The sequence below is a fragment of the Lutra lutra genome, chromosome 11 (assembly GCF_902655055.1).
Source record: "Lutra lutra chromosome 11, mLutLut1.2, whole genome shotgun sequence".
In the NCBI taxonomy this organism is placed as follows: Eukaryota; Metazoa; Chordata; class Mammalia; order Carnivora; family Mustelidae; genus Lutra; species Lutra lutra.
The window spans coordinates 45836226-45857326 of record NC_062288.1 but is presented as its reverse complement, the minus strand read 5'-3'; the positions used below and the strand labels follow the sequence as shown (position 1 = coordinate 45857326).

General features: G+C 36.7%; 1 long non-coding RNA gene across 1 annotated transcript; it reads left to right on the top strand.

The window, feature by feature from the left end:
* Positions 1 to 1038: 1038 nt before the first annotated feature.
* On the top strand, positions 1039 to 18935 carry LOC125080855 (uncharacterized). The gene is made up of 3 exons (XR_007121517.1): positions 1039 to 1070; positions 12318 to 12415; positions 18508 to 18935. It is a non-coding gene; the product is annotated as an uncharacterized LOC125080855 (long non-coding RNA).
* Positions 18936 to 21101: the final 2166 nt, after the last annotated feature.

Here is a 21101-nt window from a genome sequence, read left to right as displayed (position 1 = left end):
CCTTTCTTTCTCCTTAGGTTTCAAGCATACCTCTTGAATTCAAAGTATAGCTGGATTTCTTTTAAAAAATACAATTAGTCATTCTGTCTTTCAACAGGAAAAAATTGAATATTGTGATTATAAATACTTTGACCTTTCTATCGTTTTGTTTTTGCTAGTTGTCACATTTTTACTATTTCCTCCCTTCCTTTATTATGGATTGACTGAGGTATTTTTTTTTAAAGATTTTATTCAATTATTTGTCAGATAGAGAGCACAAGCAGGGGGAACAGCAGGCAGAGGGAGGAGCAGACTCCCCACTGAGCAGGGAGCCTGATGTTGGACTGATCCCAGGACCCTGGGATCATGACCTGAGTGGAAGGGAGATGCTTAACTACCTGAGCCACTCAAGCATTTCTTGACTGAGATATTATATTTATTTAACTCTTGGTTCATCTTTTCCCTTTAACTGTCTTGGGAGTGATTTATATTATATTTTGATCTTTTTGATAATTTTCTTGGAAATTCTCAATTGATGAACAAAATATAAATCACTTTCCACTCTCATTTCAAAAATATATGAGCCATTTTCACCCTCTTTCCAAGTTACATGTTATTGTTGTATTTTAATTTTATCCTCTTGTATATCCTAAATAAGAAATTATTTCTGTTACTTTATTAAGACAATTATTTGCTAAAATTTAATGTTTATCAATTTGCTCTCCATTCTGCCTTGCCTCTTGACCCTCTTTTTGCCATTAGTTTTCTTCCCCCTGAATTACATTCATTTTGAAGCTCTTTTAATGAAAGTCTTGAATATAAACATTGTTTTTATCTTAGGGTATTGCTGTGATTCCCTCATACCTGAAAATAGTTTTGCTTGATACCTAATTCTACATTCATAGCTATTTTTCTTTTTTTTAAAGTATTTTATTTATTTATTTGTGTGAGAAAGAGAGAGCATGAGAGGGGGAAGGTCAGAGGAAGAAGCAGACCCCCTGCTGAGCAGGGAGCCTGATGTGGACTGATGCTGGGACTCCAGGATCATGACCTGAGCTGAAGGCAGTCTTTCAACCAACTGAGCCACCCAGGTACCCTATTTTTCTTTCTATACATTGGACTCATTCCAGTGTTCTTAAAATTTCTGTTATCAGTCTAATTGTTGATACTGTCTTTTATTGTGGCTCTTTCTTCTTCTCTTTTTATTTGGTATTCTGCAGTTTGACTAAGAGGTGAATGTCAGTTTATTTTTTGTTTATACTGCTCACTAATTACTGTGTTTCTTTTATCTATGGATTCATGTTATACCTACTCCTAAGATTGTTACAATGATTAAATTAGTTGATGTCAATACCCAGCACATAGAAAATGCTATATATGTTTTCTATTATTATTATTATTTCTTAAAGATTTATTTATTTGAGAGAGAACAAGTGTGCATAGAGGAGGAAGAGCAGAGGGAGAGGGAGAAGCAGACTCCCCCCTGAGCAGGAAGCCCAATGCGAGGGCTCAATCCTAGGACCTGGAGATATGACCCAAGCTGAAACCAAGGGTAGGACACTTAACCAACTGAGCCACCCAGGCACCCCTGTGTTTTCTATTATTATTGGAAAACAACTACTTTTATTATCATCTCCTTTAATAGTACCTACCTCCATTATTTGTGTTCTTTTCTCTAGAACACCCATTAGAAATATAAAACACTTGTCTATTCCATTCTACATGTCAATTAACTCATATTCCTTATTTTCCAAATCCTGTCTCTTTCTGCTGCTGGATGATTTCTTCACACCTGTCTCTCAATCAATCATTATCTTTTAAATTTGTTTAATCTGCTATTTAATACATCTGTACGGACTGTCAGTCCTTCTCTGCCTCTGTGTCCTGCTGTTGATCTTTACAGAGCCCCTTACCTAGGTACCAAGCACTGCAGCTTTTGGGGGGGCCGAGACAGTGGGGGTCAGCAGCAGTAGAGATCTAAGCCTGGAAGGAAGAGATGTTAGGGTATTCTGTCTCCTCTCTCTCCCTGGGGTATCATCGCACTTGCATTTTAATGATTTTAATGGAGTTAATACTTCTTTCCAAAGCTTGGATTTACTCTTCAACATGTGAAAGGCACAAAAACACAAAGGGTGTTTCTCCTCAGACAAGAGCGAGTTGAATTCTTCAGAATCATGACCAATTCCCAAATAAACCAGGAAAACAAAACACTTTTGCTTCACCTGAATACTGCCATGCCCGTCATCACTGGGTATTTTCTGTGAGATTGCTTCAACAATGTTAAAGATAAGCAAATCTTTTTCCCCTCTAAATAGGAGAGGCAGAGCAATTCTCTTTAGATGTAGCACATCTGGTAACAGAATGGGCATTGTTGAATGAAGATGGGGAATCTGATTACAAAATAAAATTTGTTAAATGCTTAGAGATTTGGTGTAATGGATCCAAAGTGTTTAGAAAAGGAAAAAAATAAAGACTGCTGAAAAAGTGAATTTATAAGCTAAAATGTTCCCCCCCGCCTTGGTGACATAAAAAACAGATGCTAATCATAAAGATTCTTTGCTACTTTTCTGTACTAGTTATTATTATTATTTATAGACCGCTACTGCAATATTAATGCCACATATAAGGTAGAAATATTGCAAGTTAACTTCTAGATTTAAGAAGGAAGAACAGAAATTTAGAAGTGACATACTACAAAGGAAACTGCTGCATTAGCACAAACTTTCTCCATCCCTTCTGTATTTTACAAACTTTCCCCAACCATCTACATGTAGTAAGTATGAGAACAGGCAATGCCATCATCCAGGCTCATATTTAGTTTCCTTAGGAAGCTCAACGGAACTGAAGCATGTATACGTCATTACCAGAGTTGTTTTTCTTTCTCAATACTGTTCCTTGGAGTTAGTAGCTGGAAAGCTTAACCAACTCCCCTGTGCTGCCCAGTGATCATCTCCCAAATCCCAATATAATAGTATCACTGAAGTCCTTGAGACCAGAAATAACAAAATCAATTTGTCCAAGGCACCTCTAACCAGCCCCCTCCATTCTTGAACTTTCCTTCTGACCTAACTGTGCTTTTAACCATCCTACAGTGACAGAAGTAAAATAGTAATGACATCTCATAGGACAAATGTTGACCTTGATATGTATGCTTTTAGTTGCTAGGTCAAAGATGTCTTATTACTTACATAAAGAAAATTATCTGCAATACTTAAGTGCATATAAAACAGTTCAACTATTAAATTATAAAACATTTAAATCAAGAAAGAAAATCTAATGAGATCTGCTCTATAACAAAGATGCTAAAAATTACTAATATTCATGTGTTGGAGTTGGCAAATTAAGTTTGTTTCAGAAGTGCTAGATTTATCTAAAGAGAGATCTTAATTCAGAATATTATTGACTAATGCAATTGTGTGCTACTTTTGATAAGATGACATTTAAATGGAGGTTTGCTTCAAACCAACAAAGATATATATTGTGTGTTTTGAAAGTGTTAAGGATGGGGCAAGTATGAATATTTCTAAAACCAAACCCAATTTATTCTAATTTTAAATACATTGACTAGAGTATAACATCAAGGAAGAAATGGGAAACAGCACTCTGTGTAGCTTTAAGTTAGACAGGGAAACCATAAACAAATATATCTGTCTTGAAAAAATATATAACCGAACTCAGCAAACTCAGTATTTTTTTTTGATCAATTATTAAGGATACATATAAAGGGAATTTCTCTGCATACTTTCCTTCTCCCCTCTGCCATATAGCTTTAAAAGTTCTTTGTTCCTTTTGATTTATTGTCCTGTTTGTGCATTCCAGCCCCAGAGTCATAGTTAAGGGGACAGCTAAAATTAAGGGACTAAGGAATAGTCTGTCAATCTTTGCCCTTTGGGTAGAAGCTGCTGTAAAGCAAATGAAAAATGAAGCATCATTAAGAATAAATTGTAGGTTTTGAGTATGTTCCTTTATTCTCAAAATGGTTTTTCTTTTTTGAGAATCATCTCTTTCCATTTGAATTGGCTTGTATTATAAGCTGATTGTGGCATTCTGTTTTCATCTGAGTCTGCCCAGATGTTCCCTCCATTTACAGGAAAAATTTCTACTTCACATACAAAAATTCTTTATTTTTAAGCCCTATCTGATGAGTTAAGTTTCAAAGTCTTAGTAAAGTTTTCAGAAACTTTTTTTTCCTTGACTCTACATTTTGTTTTCTAATTTGAAGAGACTTTTGTTGATTATTTTGTTTTGTTTTATTGAGCTGTGAAAATTATATTGCATTTTACCAGTCAGTTTAGTTACACATTTCAAAGCAGGATCTTTATGTTAAAAACTGTAACCTGAATATTCAGCTTTAAAATGTGTTAATAGCTTTATTTTAACTTTTTGTTTCCATTGATTATTATTATGGATGGAAGTTTTAATGGTTTCTTTCTAATTATATTCAATTGGTAAATACAGAAAACCATATATAAATGAATTAAATATCACAGTGAGCTAAGTAAATGGTGAAAACACATTTATAATTATGCACGAAAAGCAGGAGAAAAAAAAACCTAATCTTTCATTATTAAAAGCAATTTTAATCAAAATTTCATTAAATAATAATTCTAAGTTAAATCAAAATCAATGTAGTTAATCTATATATTTAATAAGGACCTCAAAAGAGATTAAAACTGAAAGGAACATTTTGTCTAATACACATAACATATTTAGGACCTACTTTTATGTTGATCATAAGAATAAAGCAATTTTTCAATACCATTTAGTCCCCTAATTTCTGAATGTTCCTTGAAATATATAAGAACTTCTCAAACAGGCAAAGCAGTTCATCAGAAAATACTCTCAGGTTTATAACAAAGATGTAAAAAACCTTGGGTATAAAGCTAAATTCTCAGAATAAGAAACATAAATGAACTAAATTTAGAAAGAATATTTCCAAGGCCCTTTTATGTTATCTCAAAATGGGCCTTTAAAATTTAAATAAATGCAACTCTTAAATTGATTTATCAATAAACTGCTTTATTGTGGTGATCGTTGTGCAATATATACAAATATGAAATCATTATGTTGTACCTTGGAAACTAACATATCAATCATATCTTAATAAAAATATTAAAATAAAGAAATAGACTGCTTTGATAATTGGAATCAGTTATATTGAGGAACATATTTAAGCAAGGAATTTCTTAAATGAACTGAACACAGATTAATAAAGGTAAACATAATCAATATTATATATATACTTTATAATGCAGTGCGTAGTGAATGTAACATTATATATATACTGTATTTGTAAAAAAATGTAAAGTAACAAATAGGAGAAAGGGGGGTAAAGATAATAAATTCAGAATAATTTCTTTTACACATAATAGATATCTAAAGGACAGGACCTCAATTTCTATGATTGTACCCAGATTCAAAATTTTTTAAAACTTCCCTTGATTTGCGTACTTAATAGTAGGACCCAGGAGCATTTCCAGTCAAAGATAAAGAATGGGATATTTTACATATCAAATTTATGGGGTGAAATAAATACCAGCATATCAATGATAATGAAATATTTACTACTCTCTTACTATAATATTTTTACTACAGTATGATTTTTCTCTACAAACAACAGAAAGATCTTCAAAGTTACATGAAATTATGTAAGAAAAAAAGTTCATTAGTGCCTGAAGGTACATAATAAATGTTGTTAAATCTAACACTAGCTCTAATCTGTGTTCAGATACCCTGAATATGCACTAACCTGTGGTCACAACCAAAATTCATTATTAAGAGCAACCTAAGGAACACAATACAAAATTAACATTTATTGTTTAAAATCCAAGTGAACTTAACCCAATATTAAAGAAGATATTAGAGGTTAGTATTCTGTGAGCATTACCATGAAATATTCTTTGACTTGAGGATCACGGAAAATTCAGTTTCAAAGTAAATTTCATTATATAATCTGTATAAGCTTTATGTCAGTTAGTGTCTCCCAGTTCCTTGAGACAGATATATCAATTCAAACCAATGTCATATAACCTGGGCAAAATCCTGGGCAAAGAACAGAGTTGGCTGTTTCTCTCATCTTTTGTTTTGTGAACATCCCTTCATGTACACATAGCACCAAGCATTGCCCTTTTTTCTCCCTCTCCAACTAAACCAATAATCCAAGATTTGCAAGGAGCAGACATTTTGCTCAACAATTACACTGCACTCAGCAAATAACAAACATCAATTGGACATGCTTGTTTTGAATATTTCTAAAATCATCCATACCACTAAGGTATTACCATCATTTTACTCCACACAGAATTCAGCCTTCAGCCTAACACTCTCTCATTGCCACTTTTATTCCATTCTCTGGCCTTTCTTTCCTTTTCTGTTTTTGTTTTTGCTTTGCTTGCAAGAGCAGGAAAAAGTAAAAGTCCTCTTTCCCTTCTACAGAGTAGTGAGCATTCTCTTTGATTGCCTTGGGCCCTGCTAAATACTACCTTCCACCCTAAGTAGCTCAACATGGTCTTTCTTTTCCTTGATAGTGGCAGTTGCTTCCTAGTAAGGATTTGACTGGTAACTGCTGTGGTTAACTGTTCTCCCTACTGTGCATATGTTTGTAATTTCATGACCTAGAGTTACTCACACAACCATTGTTTCATTTGAGGAAAAAAATATATTGGCAAACCATAGTAGAAAAGAAGCCTGGTCTTATCCACAAAGGGGACTACCCTACAAAATAGAATGGTAGGAAGGATTTCTCAGACCAGTTATTACAGGAACATCATTGGGATCAAAGTCAGGAATTTACAGAAGCCGTTGCACCCATGTTTCAATATCCAAATACAAGGAAAAGGAAAACTCTTCACCCGATCCCTAGAAGCTGGTGGAAGGCTAATGCCCAGACTCCTGCAGTGGCAGGAAGGACTGGCCAGGGCACATCAGCAAGAACAAGAGAATAACGAAGACTCTACTGTAGCCTAGCCATCTGCCACAGTGTGCCATCCTCCAGGATCTTGTCGTAATATTCAGTGTCCTCCCCCCCTCCCCCAGGCTTATTTCCCTGTCCCCCATGCCACTAGCCTCAACTAATTCGCAGTTGAACTACTAAAAATCCACAGACTAATTTTTGTTAACCCTCTTAGTTCTGGTTCAAGTTTTATCTTCTTAACAGTTATTTCCTGGCTCCTCTGGGCAGCTTGAGTATCTCCCTTCCCAGAGCCTTGAGTATATTTTAGCTATCTCTGTTTTCATGCTTCAGTATAAGCTCCTAGCACTAATCATCATTCCTTGTGTATGGGAGGTGATCAGAAACGTCTGGTATATTCATGAACGAGTCAATAGAGCATTTTCATTCTATTTAAACCATAGATTGACACAAGATTTTAAAAATTAAAAGAATGTGCTTAATAAACACTTGGCTACTGTGATAAATTGATGTTATCTTAAGGAGACATGTTCTTTTTTAGAACATATGTTAAAACTTTAAAAAAACTAACTGTGATTTCTATGAATATAAGTGATTCCAGTATTACTTTAACTGATTAAAATGCTGTTATAAAATTTAAAAAGAGGCCTAATCTTCAGTTACCCAGTGCAAATTGTCAGGCCATCAGTTTTCACCATACTGAAATTAACAAGAGCGTATGATTTTTGTGGTAAAGAGGCTCTGAGGTCAAATTATAAGTCGCTCTACAAGAATTATATTCTCACTGTGACTGGAAATATTTCTTAGGGGGAACATAGTTTAAACTCAAACAGTTTTTAGCTACAAAGTGTTACCTACCAATCAAAGGAAACTGAACATTTTTTTTAGGCTCTCAGTAACCTAGAAGACAAGTGAAAAGGGGAACTGTAGAGATTTTCATGTATAGAGTTGAGTTTATTTTTGAAAAGAAACTGATTGATTGATATCTTTATAGTAAAGGATAAAGAATTAAGACTGTTAGCCTAGCCATATTTATTGACATGTGTTCTTTTCTTTCAAATTACTCTGGCTCATGCATATTATCCCCCTAACTTTTATGTTTTAGTGTGATTATCCATTGGCAGTTTTTTTTTTTTTTTAAAGATTTTATTTATTTATATATTTGTCAGAGAGAGAGAGAGAGCACAAGCAGGCAGAGAGAGAAGCAGGCTCCCCGCCGAGCAAGGAGCCCGATGTGGGACTTGATCCCAGGACCCTGGGATCATGACCCGAGCCGAAGGCAGTGGCCCAACCAACTGAGCCACCCAGGCGCCCCCATTGGCAGTTTTTAAAGCACTTCCTGTGTCAAGATGGAAAGAGACAGCACACAGGGAATCTACAGGAGGTACAGATCTCCTAAGGACTTTTGGGCTTCTTCAATATGTGCTGATTTAAGAATTGGATGACATAGGCCATTATACTCTTCTTTCCATACCTTAATGGCAATTATCACCAACCAACCAACCCCACAATCCTCATCTCATATCCCATTTCTCTCAAGTGCTAGTGATACTACATAAGCCTATGCGTCACTTTCCACTTGTATGTCACCCCCGTTCAGGTGAAGGTTTTACTGTTGCTACAGTATCCCGGGGACAATCACATCCTATTTGCTACTGGCAGTGGGATCCTGCTGACATTTACCTGATGTGTGATTCAATTCCATTATTGTGTCCCAAGGTTTTACTTTTGGTACTGTCTTAATTTTGCTTCTTCCTACCCCAAGTCGACCTTAAAACAAGGATTTGAGTTCGAGTAGTTTATTGGAAGGTGATTTGTAGGGTCGTGGAAAAATGAGAGAAAGAAGGAAAGAAAGTCGATTAAGAGATTTTTTATTGTGGTCAGCTGAAGCTTGGTCTCACACACAGTGATGGCTTCATATCTCAAACTCATTCACTGAAGTAGTAGTAGTATTTATCTACAAATTCCAGTAGTCATTGTTTGAAGGGTGTTATGGGAGACTAGAAGGCAGGCATTCGTTAAGTGCCATTCCAGTGGCATGGGCAAAGAGGAACAGCTAGAAAAATTCCTCCGGCAAAGAAATACACATGTTAACAATTAGAAGTAAGATCTCTATATCAGGCTTGTTCTAGAAGCGAGATTGAGGAGTAACCAACAAAATCATTTCTCATTTTATATGACTCAGAAATATCAAGAGTAGACAAGTAGAAGCCTGCTACAATGGAAAAATCATGGATCCATTGCCTAGTTTCTAGACCTAACCCATTTCTCTTTCCCAGTTGAAAGGGAGGTTGAGTGCTGTTATGGAAAGATCCTGTAACAATATGGCAGGTATAGTAGGTATTCCTACTGTTCCTACTCTGTCCCCAGAGGGATCCATGACATGTATCCATGTAACTCTACATCCAGGGAAGAAGAATACTGAGATTCCTCAAGACTATTGGACACAGAGTTGAGTTGTGACTGATACTGATGACCCATTCTGTGGCATAGGAGGTACAATAGACAGCATATGTCCATGGACCCCACTGGTTCTACTAAACTTATCACCCAAAAGCTGCCAGGGTAGTAAAATTGTGGAATGGCCTCTTAAATACCCAGCTGATGCTTCAGCCTTTGGATGCTACCCTGAGTGGTTGGGGGTTGGGATATCATTCTTGAAGATGTAGTATATATGTTAAACCAAAAGCCATTGTATGGTGATATTTTCTCAAAAACTAGAAATGCATGAGGCTGAGTCCCAGGCAAGAGAGCACAGGTAACTCTCTGATCATCACTCCTACTGACCCACTTGAGGAATATGTGCTTAACTTTGCCCCAACTTTAGGCTTTGTAGGATTTGAAATACTGGTTTAGGGAAGAGTAGGGCAGGGAGTGCTTCTGTCAGGAGACACAGCAAGGCTTGGCTACTAAACCTGCAGTTGTGGTTGCCACCTGGATATTTTGGATTCCTAATACCCAAAGACAAGCAGGCAAAGAGTTACTATAGTGGGAGGGGTAAGGGACCTGATTATCACAAAGAGGTAAAGCTACTGCTAGTAATAGAGGCAGGAAAGACTAAGTTAGAAATTTAGATGGTTGTGTTGAAGGCCTCCTGCTGTTTTGTCCCCAGTGATAACCAGGAGTGGACAACAAACCATACACTATCAGTTATCACATTGGTGAGGAAAGAACAGCATTTTGATGCTATATTGATAGAACAAATGATAGAACAAATGTTAAGAGACCGAGGAAAAAAAGTTTCTAAATTCACTTGAAATGTAAAAAACCTTACTTGTTATTCTTATTATTTTTCAGTATCCATTATCATTACAGAATGTGATTTTTTAAATTAGAAAATGGGTTATGGATAATGTACAATTAAAAGGGGAGGAGGTTTTATATACAAAATCGACTTTTCTTTAATACCAGGACATGTTTGAAAAGCTACAGTGTAATAAGACTTCAGCTGAAAATTGAGACGGTTAAGCTATTTGTCAGAGAACATCTATTTCTAATTTCAAAGATTATTAAAATCAATTGAGAAACCCTGCTTTGCCTCCACCTCTCATTCCACTTCAGAACTTTCATGTTGATCCCCACGAGGCTTGGACAGTCATGGCAAGCCAGCTATCGTGCAGCATCATTTTAAAGCCTGTTGGCTTATTATGTAATCATGTATAAGATTGATTTTCTTTCTAAAGTAATTTTCATATTTCTGATTAAACCTTTCCATGGACTTACTTAAAAAGTTTTGGGACACATCAGTGATGTCTGATAGAGTAAATTGAGCCCAAATTGAAACCTCACTTAAACCACTATATGATATTATGGGGCACCTGGGTGGCTCAGTGGGTTAAAGCCTCTGCCTTCGGCTCAGGTCATGATCCTGGGGTCCTGGGATTGAGACCCTCATTGGGCTCTCTGCTCAGCGGGAGCCTGCTTCCCCCCCTCTCTCTGCCTGCTTCTCTGCCTGCTTGTGATCTCTCTCTGTGTCAAATAAATAAATAAAATCTTTAAAAAAAAAACCAACTATATGCTATTTTAACACATTTAACTAATTTACTCCTGAGAGAGTTATGTTTTCAGAAGTTCCTTTTTGTTTCCTTCCATGGCTATGCTGACTACCTGCCCATATCCCTGCTGAGTCTTTGCCATCTTGCCTGCCCTGCATTGGGCCTCAGGATGCTAAGCCCAGGAGGTATCAGTGATCCCTGGCTCACAGGTTTTGGCTTCAGCCAATAGGACAATGCCAGGAGATTGGAAAGCATGGGGAGAGTAATGTCAAGACAGGCATTCTTTTATCTTCAGTACCTGGCTGTCCGTGATCTGCTGAGGCCAGCTTGTCTATACAACTTTCCTCCCTGGTTAGTTGTGGTTAGTTGCACAGGCATGGTGCTTTATGCCATGATGCTCTTTCTAAACCATGCTTTCACCATTGTAAAGTCCTTTGACGAAAAGCTCTCCTTCATGACCAGACTTGAGTGTACCTGTGTTTCTTACCAGGACCTTGACTGATAAGATTACTCTAAGTATATTTCTCTTCCCCACACAAAAAGCTAGAAAAGTTATAGAAGGCGATAATTACTTTAGAATTCATGACCCATAAACCCTACACTTCATCTCCTTAGACACACTCTCCTGAGTTTATAAATCCAAATGGGTGACTGAAGTTCTTCCTTTACAGATGCAACGCCTTTCTTCCAATTTTCTCAAATCAGTTTTGTGATCGGTTTAGCTTGTGCTTCTCTCCTCCTATTCTCTTCTTCCTCCATGTGAACCAGGGATCTATAGTGTGTCAGCCCCTCTCCAACTAAAGCCTAGAATAACAGTTTCTCAGTTTGGAAACATCTGAAGTAGTTTTCAAGTCCTTCCTTTAACCAATGTCCAAATGAATATGATCAGTTATCTGCTGGACATTTCTACCATGTTCTCAAGCACCTCTGTTTTAATATGCTCCAATATTATCTTTATTTTCTATCTGGTCTGCCACTTTCCTTGTATAATAAATGGTAGCATCATCCTTACCAAACAAGAAAACCATGTTCATTCTCCACTTTACACTTTTTTCCTTCTCTGATATCAAGTAATAATGCTTATTATAATGATAGCACCAAACATGCATTAATTACCCTTTCTATCCAGGCTCTAAAATCAGTACTCCACATAAATTATCTTATGTAACATTTACAATAATAGCTAATATTTATTGGGAGATTATATTTATCAGATACCATGTTGAGTTTAATTTGTATTAGCTCAATTTTCATAACATCATTTTGATGTTAAATATTATCTTTGTCTTCCCAGATGATACTGAAGCACAGTAAGTTATATAATTTCCCAAAGTTACACACATCATAGCTGTCATGACGTGAATGCAGGTAGTTTGAAGTTCAAAAACATGCTATTAACCACTACTTTTTTTTTTTCCTCTTACTCCATATAGGAGAACTATTATCCCAGTCTCACAGATGGGAGAATGGATTTCTGAAGATGCTTAATAAATCTGTCCAAGATTATACAGTCAGTTGGAGAGGAACACAGGTACAAGACACAGTTTTTTCTTCAAAATTCCCAGAAACTTAACTTTCATTAGAATTTGCTCATAGGTTTTACAGAGAAGTTTTCTTCTAAAATGTCCAAATGTCTCCCCTTAGCATTTGAACAAATCTGGATTGAAAAATTGTGAGCAATCACAGTACCTGGAGAGGTAAAATCTGACTTGCATATGTCTCCCTGGATGAGACTAACTGAAAACCAAAAGAGGAACGCCCAGAACCCTAGACCTCCTTTAAAGTTTCTTGGCTGAAAATAAATAAATAAATAAATAAACAATCAAGTTTCTTGGCTGAAAGCAGCCAGATTCCTACTGCGGCTCCAGGTTCTCATCTAGCGAGTAAATATTTAAAATACAGGTACCTGTAGTGGGCGCGTACTTCATTAACTCCTTGCCTTGCACGTGGTGCATTGATTAAACTCACAGTAAAGGTGGAGACAGAGTTTGGCTTCAGGCCTTTTGCCACTAAAACATCTGTCTGGGTGCCAGGCCCTTTCCTTTATTCTACTAAGGTGTCCAATCTTTTCTTTCTTTCTTTCTTTTTTTTTTTTTTTTTTTATATTTTATTTATTTATTTGAAAGAGAGAGATAATAAGCAGGGAGGAGGGGCAAAGGGAGAGGGAAAGCAGGTTCCCTGCTGAGCAGAGCCTGATGCAGGGACTGGATCCCAGGAGTCTGGTATCAGGACCTGAGCCAAAGGCAGCCACTTAACCAACTAAGCCACCCAGGCGCCCCTGGAGTAATTTTTTCATTTGCTGTCTCAGGGTTTGCTTGCCGAACCCAACAAAAAATTGTATTTATGGACCATTTAAAAAATTTTGTTAAGATTTATTTATTTGAGAGAGAGTGAGCATGCATGACAACGAGTGAGAGGAGGGGCAGACGAGGAGGGAGAGGAAGCAGGGAAGCAGACTCCTCACTAAACTCAGAGTTGGACTCTGGGCTCCATCTTATGACCCTGAGGTCATGCCTGAGCCAAAACCAAGAGTCAGTCACTTAATTGACTGAGATTCCCAGCTCCCCCTGGACCATTTTTTAATAAAAATTGTACAGTTATGTTTTAAAAAACACCAATATTTGGTTATCCCGCTAGCAAAAGGAGAAGCGAGGATTACAGCTTACTCTGTCTCAGAGCAAAGCCCAATTCCATCTGTTCTGTTATTATCAAATATAGAAAACAACTCTTTAAATTTTCCCTATTTTCTCTGTATTTCCATCACTACTGTCTCACCATTCATCTTTTTTTTGTTGTTGTTTTTAGGATTTTATTTATTTGACAGAGATCACAAGTAGGCAGAGGCAGGCAGAGAGAGAGGAAGGGAAGCAGGCTCCCTGCCGAGCAGAGGAGCCTGATGCAGGGCTCAATCCCAGGACCCTGAGATCATGACCTGAGCCGAAAGCAGAGGCTTTAACCCACTGAGCCACTCAGGCGCCCCTCACCATTCCTCTTCTTGACTTACCCCAATGTTAGTAATGTTCTTCCTTCTTCCATCCTCATTCCTCCCAATCAGTGGGAATATCTGTAAATCATATATCTGATAAGGGGCTAGTATCCAAAATATAAAAGAACCCTTACAAGTCAACAACAAAAGAGAAATGACCCAATTATATCATGGTCATAAGATTTGAAGAGACATTTCTCTGACGACAATATAATTATGGCCAATAAGCACATGCAAATAAAATCAACATCACTAGTTTACTGGCGTTATGCAAATCAAAACCACAGTGAGATATCATTTCACACTCACTATGATTGCTTATATTCAAAAGGATGGGCAGTAACAACTGTTAGCAATAATGTGGAAATTCTGGAATCTTCATGCATTGCTGGTGGCAGTATAAAATGGGGCAAGATGCTTTGGAAACAGTCTGTCATCTTTTAAAAAAATTAAACCTAAAGTTACCATTTTACCCAGCAATTCCACTTCTCACAGTAGACCCAAGAGACCTGAAAATACATGGTCACAAATGTTCATAGCAGCATTATTCATAATAGTCAAGAAGCAGAAACAACCTAAATGACCACCAGTTAATGAATGGATAAACAAATGTGATGTATGCATGCAGTGGGATGTTTCAGCCATAGTAGGAATGAAGTACAATGTGGAAGAACCTTAAAAACATCATTCTAAGCAAAATAAGCCACTCACAAAAGGACACATTTTGTATGATTCTGTTTATATAAAATGTCCAAAATAGGCATATCCATAGAGTCAAAAATATATTAGTAATGGCTGCATGTGAGGAGGAAAAAATGGGGAGTGACTGGTAATGGTTATGGGGTTTCTTGTAGGCCAAGCCTTTCACAACTGTTATAGTACATAATATAACCTAACAGAGTAGGTAATATAACCCCATAGGAGTCAAAGTAGACTTGGTAATCCTGTGGGAATAAACCATGGAAAATCTCAGTACCCTAATACAATCAAAAGTTAATTTCTCACAAATGCTGTAAGAAATCTCTCATTTAATATCATTTACTAGAAAAAACCAACTTATGAAACCACCGGTGAAATGTTAACTGTATCACACAGATAATAAAAGGAAAGACAGAATTGCTTTAACCTCCCTTCCACTGATAGCATCCTTAGGAAAATATATTTTCACAATATAGGCTATATTTTGCCATTTTTTTTCTTAAAAAATCCTTTAACTAACTTATTAAATTTGAATGAAGCCCTGAAAATTCATTGCTCTTTAATGACCTATAAAGGCATTTGTCTTCCTAGTTTAAACATGTTTTATGCCCAATTAAAATAAAATAAGCATGTCTCATGTGGGTGAATTTTCATATCATTTTATTACAGAATGAAATAAATTAAATTTGTAGTCAACAGCCTGCTAATTTTTGTAGTTTGGTAATAAAAGCTTAGATGTAATGAAAACATGTAGTAATTTACCTTATAAATAATCAAATGATCCAGTCCATTAAAATAATTTAAGGACATAATTTTTTAGTATAAAGTAATTCCTATTTCGTTACTCTGAATAAATAACCAGTCAGTTAAGACATTACCTCTTAAACTTTAAAAAGTATTCAAAAGTTCTTAGCAGCAGCTCAAATTTTAAATTGCCATATTTCAATAAAATTTCATTATATAATGAGACAGAAATTCTGTAACAGTAGGATCAGCCTATTGGATAGAAAAATAAGGATTGGTCTATATGATAAATTTGAGGGTATCTCTCCAAAGGACACTCCAACTTGCTATTCTGTCCTTACATTCCAATCAAAGATTCAGTCACACAAATACTCATTATCTTACTATGTATCACACTTTGTTCAAGACTTGAGAATTCAACAGATAACAAAAACAAAGACCCTGTCCATTTTTTGGAAACTTATTCATTGTCACTTTGATATGGTTTGCTGTGTTGTGTGCATGTATGCATTGTGTGTGTCATGATTTATTATCTCATTTGAGAAAAAATAAGTCTAGGCTGAGATTATTAATAGGGAAAAAGAAACCCTATCATTGGTGTGCTAGACAGTTTTATTCCTCAACTAGAAACACTGTGTTCACCGCAATCTGTATTCTGGGAAAACTGGACTTGTATGGATTATGTCAACAAGATCCCTTGTTTGTAGGACATCCTAGTCAATTGGGTAAGCCCCAGCGGGAGGTTAGAGGAAGGGAGGAAAATGAAGTCTGAATATGTTTTCTCCCTGACCTCCTTCCTGTGGGATGACAGGAATTGATGGAGTCCCTTGACTAGATCTTAGCACCTGTCAATAATTCCTCTCAAAATGGGGCACCTGGCTCTGCTCAGTGGGGAGCCTGCTTCCTCCTCTCTACCTGCCTCTCTGCCTACTTGTGATCTCTCTCTCTCTGTTAAAAAAAAAAAAAAAGTTAGGGCACCTGGGTGGCTCAGTGGGTTGAGCCTCTGCCTTCGGCTCAGGTCATGGTCTCAGGGTCCTGGGATTGAGCCCCACGTCGGGCCCTCTGCTCAGAAGGGAGCCTGCTTCCCCCTCTCTCTCTGCCTACATGTGATCTCAGTCTGTCAAGTAAATAAATAAAATCTTAAAAAAAAAAAAAAAAAAAAGAATTCCTCTCTAAACAGCCCTTTTTATCCTTTCCACTTCTGTCCTAAGGGTAGTATTTGGGCCAGGATTTACTAGGCCCAAGGTATAGCACTATTTCTTGTGGTTTCCCTATACTTATCCACATACTTTTAAAAAGCAGGTCATTTTGTTAAACATTCCTCAAATTACCTTATTTTTAAAGAAAGATTTATTTATTTATTCCAGGGGTGGGGGGGAGAGTGTGGAGGGGAAGAGAGGAGAAAGGGGGAGGAAGAGAGAATCTCAAGCAGACATCCCCCTCTCTTGCCCCCCTACCCTGGCTGAGTGCAGAGCCTGACAGTGGGGCTCAATTTACAACCCTGAGATCATGACCTGAGCTGAAATCCAGAGTCTGACGCCCAGCCAACTGAGCCACCCAGGTGCCCTCCTCAAATTACCCAATTTGAATGTATCATCTTTTCTTCCCTGGTAGGCCCCTGACTAGCTTAGTCATTTATCTTCTGAAAAACTTCAGTGGTTTAGGACCAAGTATTCAGCACATACAATTAATCTTTCATAAGGAGACCTAATTTTAAAATGACATTTACCCTAATTGTTTTGTATTTCAGAGAAAACACTTTGCACTATCATTAAAAATTTGGGTCCTTGTTCTCTATTTCATTATAACTTATGGTCTTTATTTAAAGGAGGAAAAAAGTTTGGGAAATAAAACACAATATTTCAAAAATAGCTAAAATCTATTATGTGATTGTAAATACATATAAAAATTATTTTTTTCCTTATAAATTAGTGTTCAAAATTTAATGACTGGTTCAGGCTACTAAGGAACAGCTGGGAACAGGTTTAAACTCCCATTGTGACTATAATAAAAACTGGAAAAAACTTCTAAATTTAGAAAACAATTTGCAGGCAATGAAGAGCTATCACACGGGGTTACCTCTGATCCGTGAGCAAAGGAAGGAAGGTAAGGTGAGCCCCACATTCACTGGCTTTCTGACTGAGGCATTTTCCTCACAATAATTCAGGAAAACACAGCCCAACTAGAGACTACAGTTTCACGGAGTGAAAGAAAACAAAGATCAAAGTTCAGAGTTACACAGTCAGTTGGGATTTGAGAATCAGGGTAACTGCACTAAGCCCCAAAAATCTGCATAAAAATTTCCCTCTAATCTTTGGCCAACTCAAGCTTTGCATGTGTAGTAAGCAGCACTGGGAGTTCTAGCAGAGAAGAGCTGGAGTTGAGTAGAGATATTGGAAGCTCCCAGAACTGTGCCTTATGAGGACAAAAAACTAGGAGGAAGAAGACAGCTAAGGCAGATCTTCAAGACGTAAAACAGTCAACAGATTCAGACCCAGAGATAACTAAGGAAATGAAGTTGAAGAAAAAGACTGCAAAATAACTATGATTAATATATTAAACATAAGAGAGGAAAATGAGGAAATGGGTGGAAAATTAATCATTTCTGTAGAACTTTGCAATCTATAAAAAATTGAATGGATATTTTAGGACAACAGAAGAGCAAAACAGGGTACCTGGGTGGCTCAGTCAGTTAAGCGTCTGCCTTTGGCTCGGGTCATGATCCCAGGGTCCTGGGATTGAGTCCCACATTGGGTTCCCTGCCTATGGGGGGAGTCTGATTCTCTCTCTGCCCATCCCCTGCCCACACCCCGGTGCTTATTCTCTTTCTCTCTCTCTCTCAAAAATAAATAAAAATACTTAAAAAAAAAAAAAGAACAGCAAACATAGTATCTGGAATTAATCACATTGAAGAGTTTTAGCAGCAGACTAAGCCAGGGAGAAGACAAAATTAGCAAGCATGGAGATAAAACTTGTAGATAAAACCCCAGAAAAGTAGTTCATGTTCTGCATTCCACAATTCTTCAAAGTGACATTTAAGTGTTCTTACCAGTTTGCAACTCAGCTTCTGTTGCAGGTACGCTGATTTCATCTGGGATTACCTGGATTTGCCTCTCTACAGATTTTGCATGGTGGTTTGCTCTGCACCTCAATTCTCTGACAAGCCCAAGATAAATCATGATTTTTTTTTTCAGCATTTTTCTTGTTGCAAGAATCTGAGTGACAGTTTCTGAGTTCCTTACATGTCAGAGTTGAAACTGAAAGTCTGCATACATTTTTAAATAAACTTTTTATTTTAGAACATTTATATATACTTTTCAGAGTTCATCTGTTAATTCAAAACTAACATGTGCCCTAGTATCAAACAGACATTTTTCAGAGTGTCCCTTTTTGGTTTTCTTTTCTCCCCCTGCCTTCTTTCTCTTCTCTCTCTCTTTGGTTTTTGTTGTTTGTTATTTTGTTTGTTTATAGATAAGTTTCCTCCAAAGGAAATGCTGTTATCTGTCCTTGTTTCTTGCATGTATCTCAACTACAATTTGGGAGAGACATGAGGATTTCCATAATGGTGTTGGGTCAACTGTTTTATGCATATTTTTGTTTTTAAATAGAGAACCTAAACCCAGGTGCTTGTGTGGCTCAGTCAGTTAAGCATCTGCCTTTGGCTCAGGTCTTGATTCCAGGGTCCTGGGACTGAGCCCCCCCATCGGGCTCCCTACTCAGGGGGAAGCCTGCTTCTCCCTCTACTCTTCCCTCTTGCTCATGATCACTCACTTTCTCTCTCAAATAATAAATAATATCTGAAAAAATATAGGACCTAGACCCTTATTTTATACCACATACAAAATTATTTCAAGGTTGGTCACAGAGTTAAATGTAAAAGCTGAAACAACCAAACCTCTACAAGATACGAAGTCAAATATATGCATGCAGTAAACCATAAAACTATTGACATTTGTTAAAATTAAGAACTTCTGTTTATTAAAATTAAGAGACTGAAAGGTAAGCCAAAACAGAGAAAATATTCCAATACATATATATCAACAGGTTCACATCCAAACCTCCTAAAGAACTCCTACTATTAAATGAGAAAAAGAACACTCAATTATTAATGCATAAGAATTAAACACTTCCTAAGAAAGTATCAAAAGAACAATAAATATATAAAAAGATCCCAAAATTAGTTATCAGAAAAATGTAAGTTAAAACCACTCCACATCCACCACAGTAGCTGAAATGAAAAAGACCAAAAGAAGATGGGATAGGATGTGGAGCAACTGGAACTTTTACTATTATCACCAATTTGAAAAAATTTTGCCGTTTCTACAAATGCTAAACATACTCCCTGATCTACCAATTAATGCACAGCAATGAAAAATAACTAATTACTGACGCACACGACATGCATGAATCTGACAGACTCACTGTTGAGTGAAATAAGCCATATGCAAAAGAATACTTGCTGTATGACCCTATTGATGAGGTTCAAAACGTAACAAAACTGATGTCGTGATCAAGATCAGAGTATGCTGTGTGTGGTGGTGGTGGCAGGGGGAGTACTTGGGGTATGGCCACAATGGAATCTCCAGGGAGGTCTATAATGTTCTGTATCTTGATTAGGGTACTGGTTAAAGGGGTAAGTCAACATATAAAAACTTCATCTGTATATTTAAGATTTGAGCACTTTATTTTGTGTAAGTTGCATCTCAGTTTTTTAAAAGACACATTGTCCTTTCCCATGCAAATGAAATCAATATAAGGTTAAAATCTTTCCTCCCCACACAAACAATTTTTAGTGCTGCTGCAGACAAATTGGAAACATTATCTTCAAAATAGAGTATGAATTTTCCTTTAAAATTTAATTGCTAATGTATTTTTTATGATAATAATGTTAAGCTTCCTTTTAATTGTTCATGTTCTAAAAAACTAAAGCAGCTCCTTGCCAAAGTATATACAGAACCATCTACCCTAATGTTTTTGTCAAATACTGAGAACTGGGTGTGATACTAATCGGAGATTTAAAGCACACATATTTTTAGGACTGAATAAAAGTTTCTGTTGGATATTGCCCCCAAAAGAAAACACTTTCTTTCCAGCAGTCCCCTCATTGTCTAGTGACAGTTCTCAAGTAAGAACTAAGGACTGTGAGTACCCAGTTAACTTTTTATACACAGAATTCCTTTAGGTTTGCACAATATTTGCTTAGTAACAGTCAGTAAATTTCATCTAAATCAGTAAGCAATCATGTAACAAACCAAGAATGTAGAGATGTTCGACAGAGGAATGTTTACCCTAATTTAACAGAAACATGACCCATGTATAAATTAAGATAGTCTGAACAGAAATATAGTCCACATATGATATAAAGTAGCTTTGGGGGGCATTTTGTATTAATGACAGATCAGCTATTTGGGAGGGTTATAACACAAAGATACCGAGATTAGGAATCTGGCACCAACACTATTCAATTATGGGGCCTTGGCTGAAGCTTTGGGTTTCAGCTCCCTCATATATATAAAATGAAGGGTTATTTCTTAAGTTCTTCTATTGCCTCAGAGAAAGTTCCATAATACTTTTTATTACACTGTATCATGACTTTCTACATTAATAGTCACTTATAAATGCAGATTCGGAATTTAATCATTTTTCCATTTTCTATATAAGTACTTTGCTAACTTTGAGAGAAAGAGTCATTTTGTTATGGGTGGTAGCACAGTTCTAGGAAAACTCCACAGCATGCATGAGATTCCGCCATTCTCTCTCCCTTTTCTTGCACTGTAGCATGAAAGTA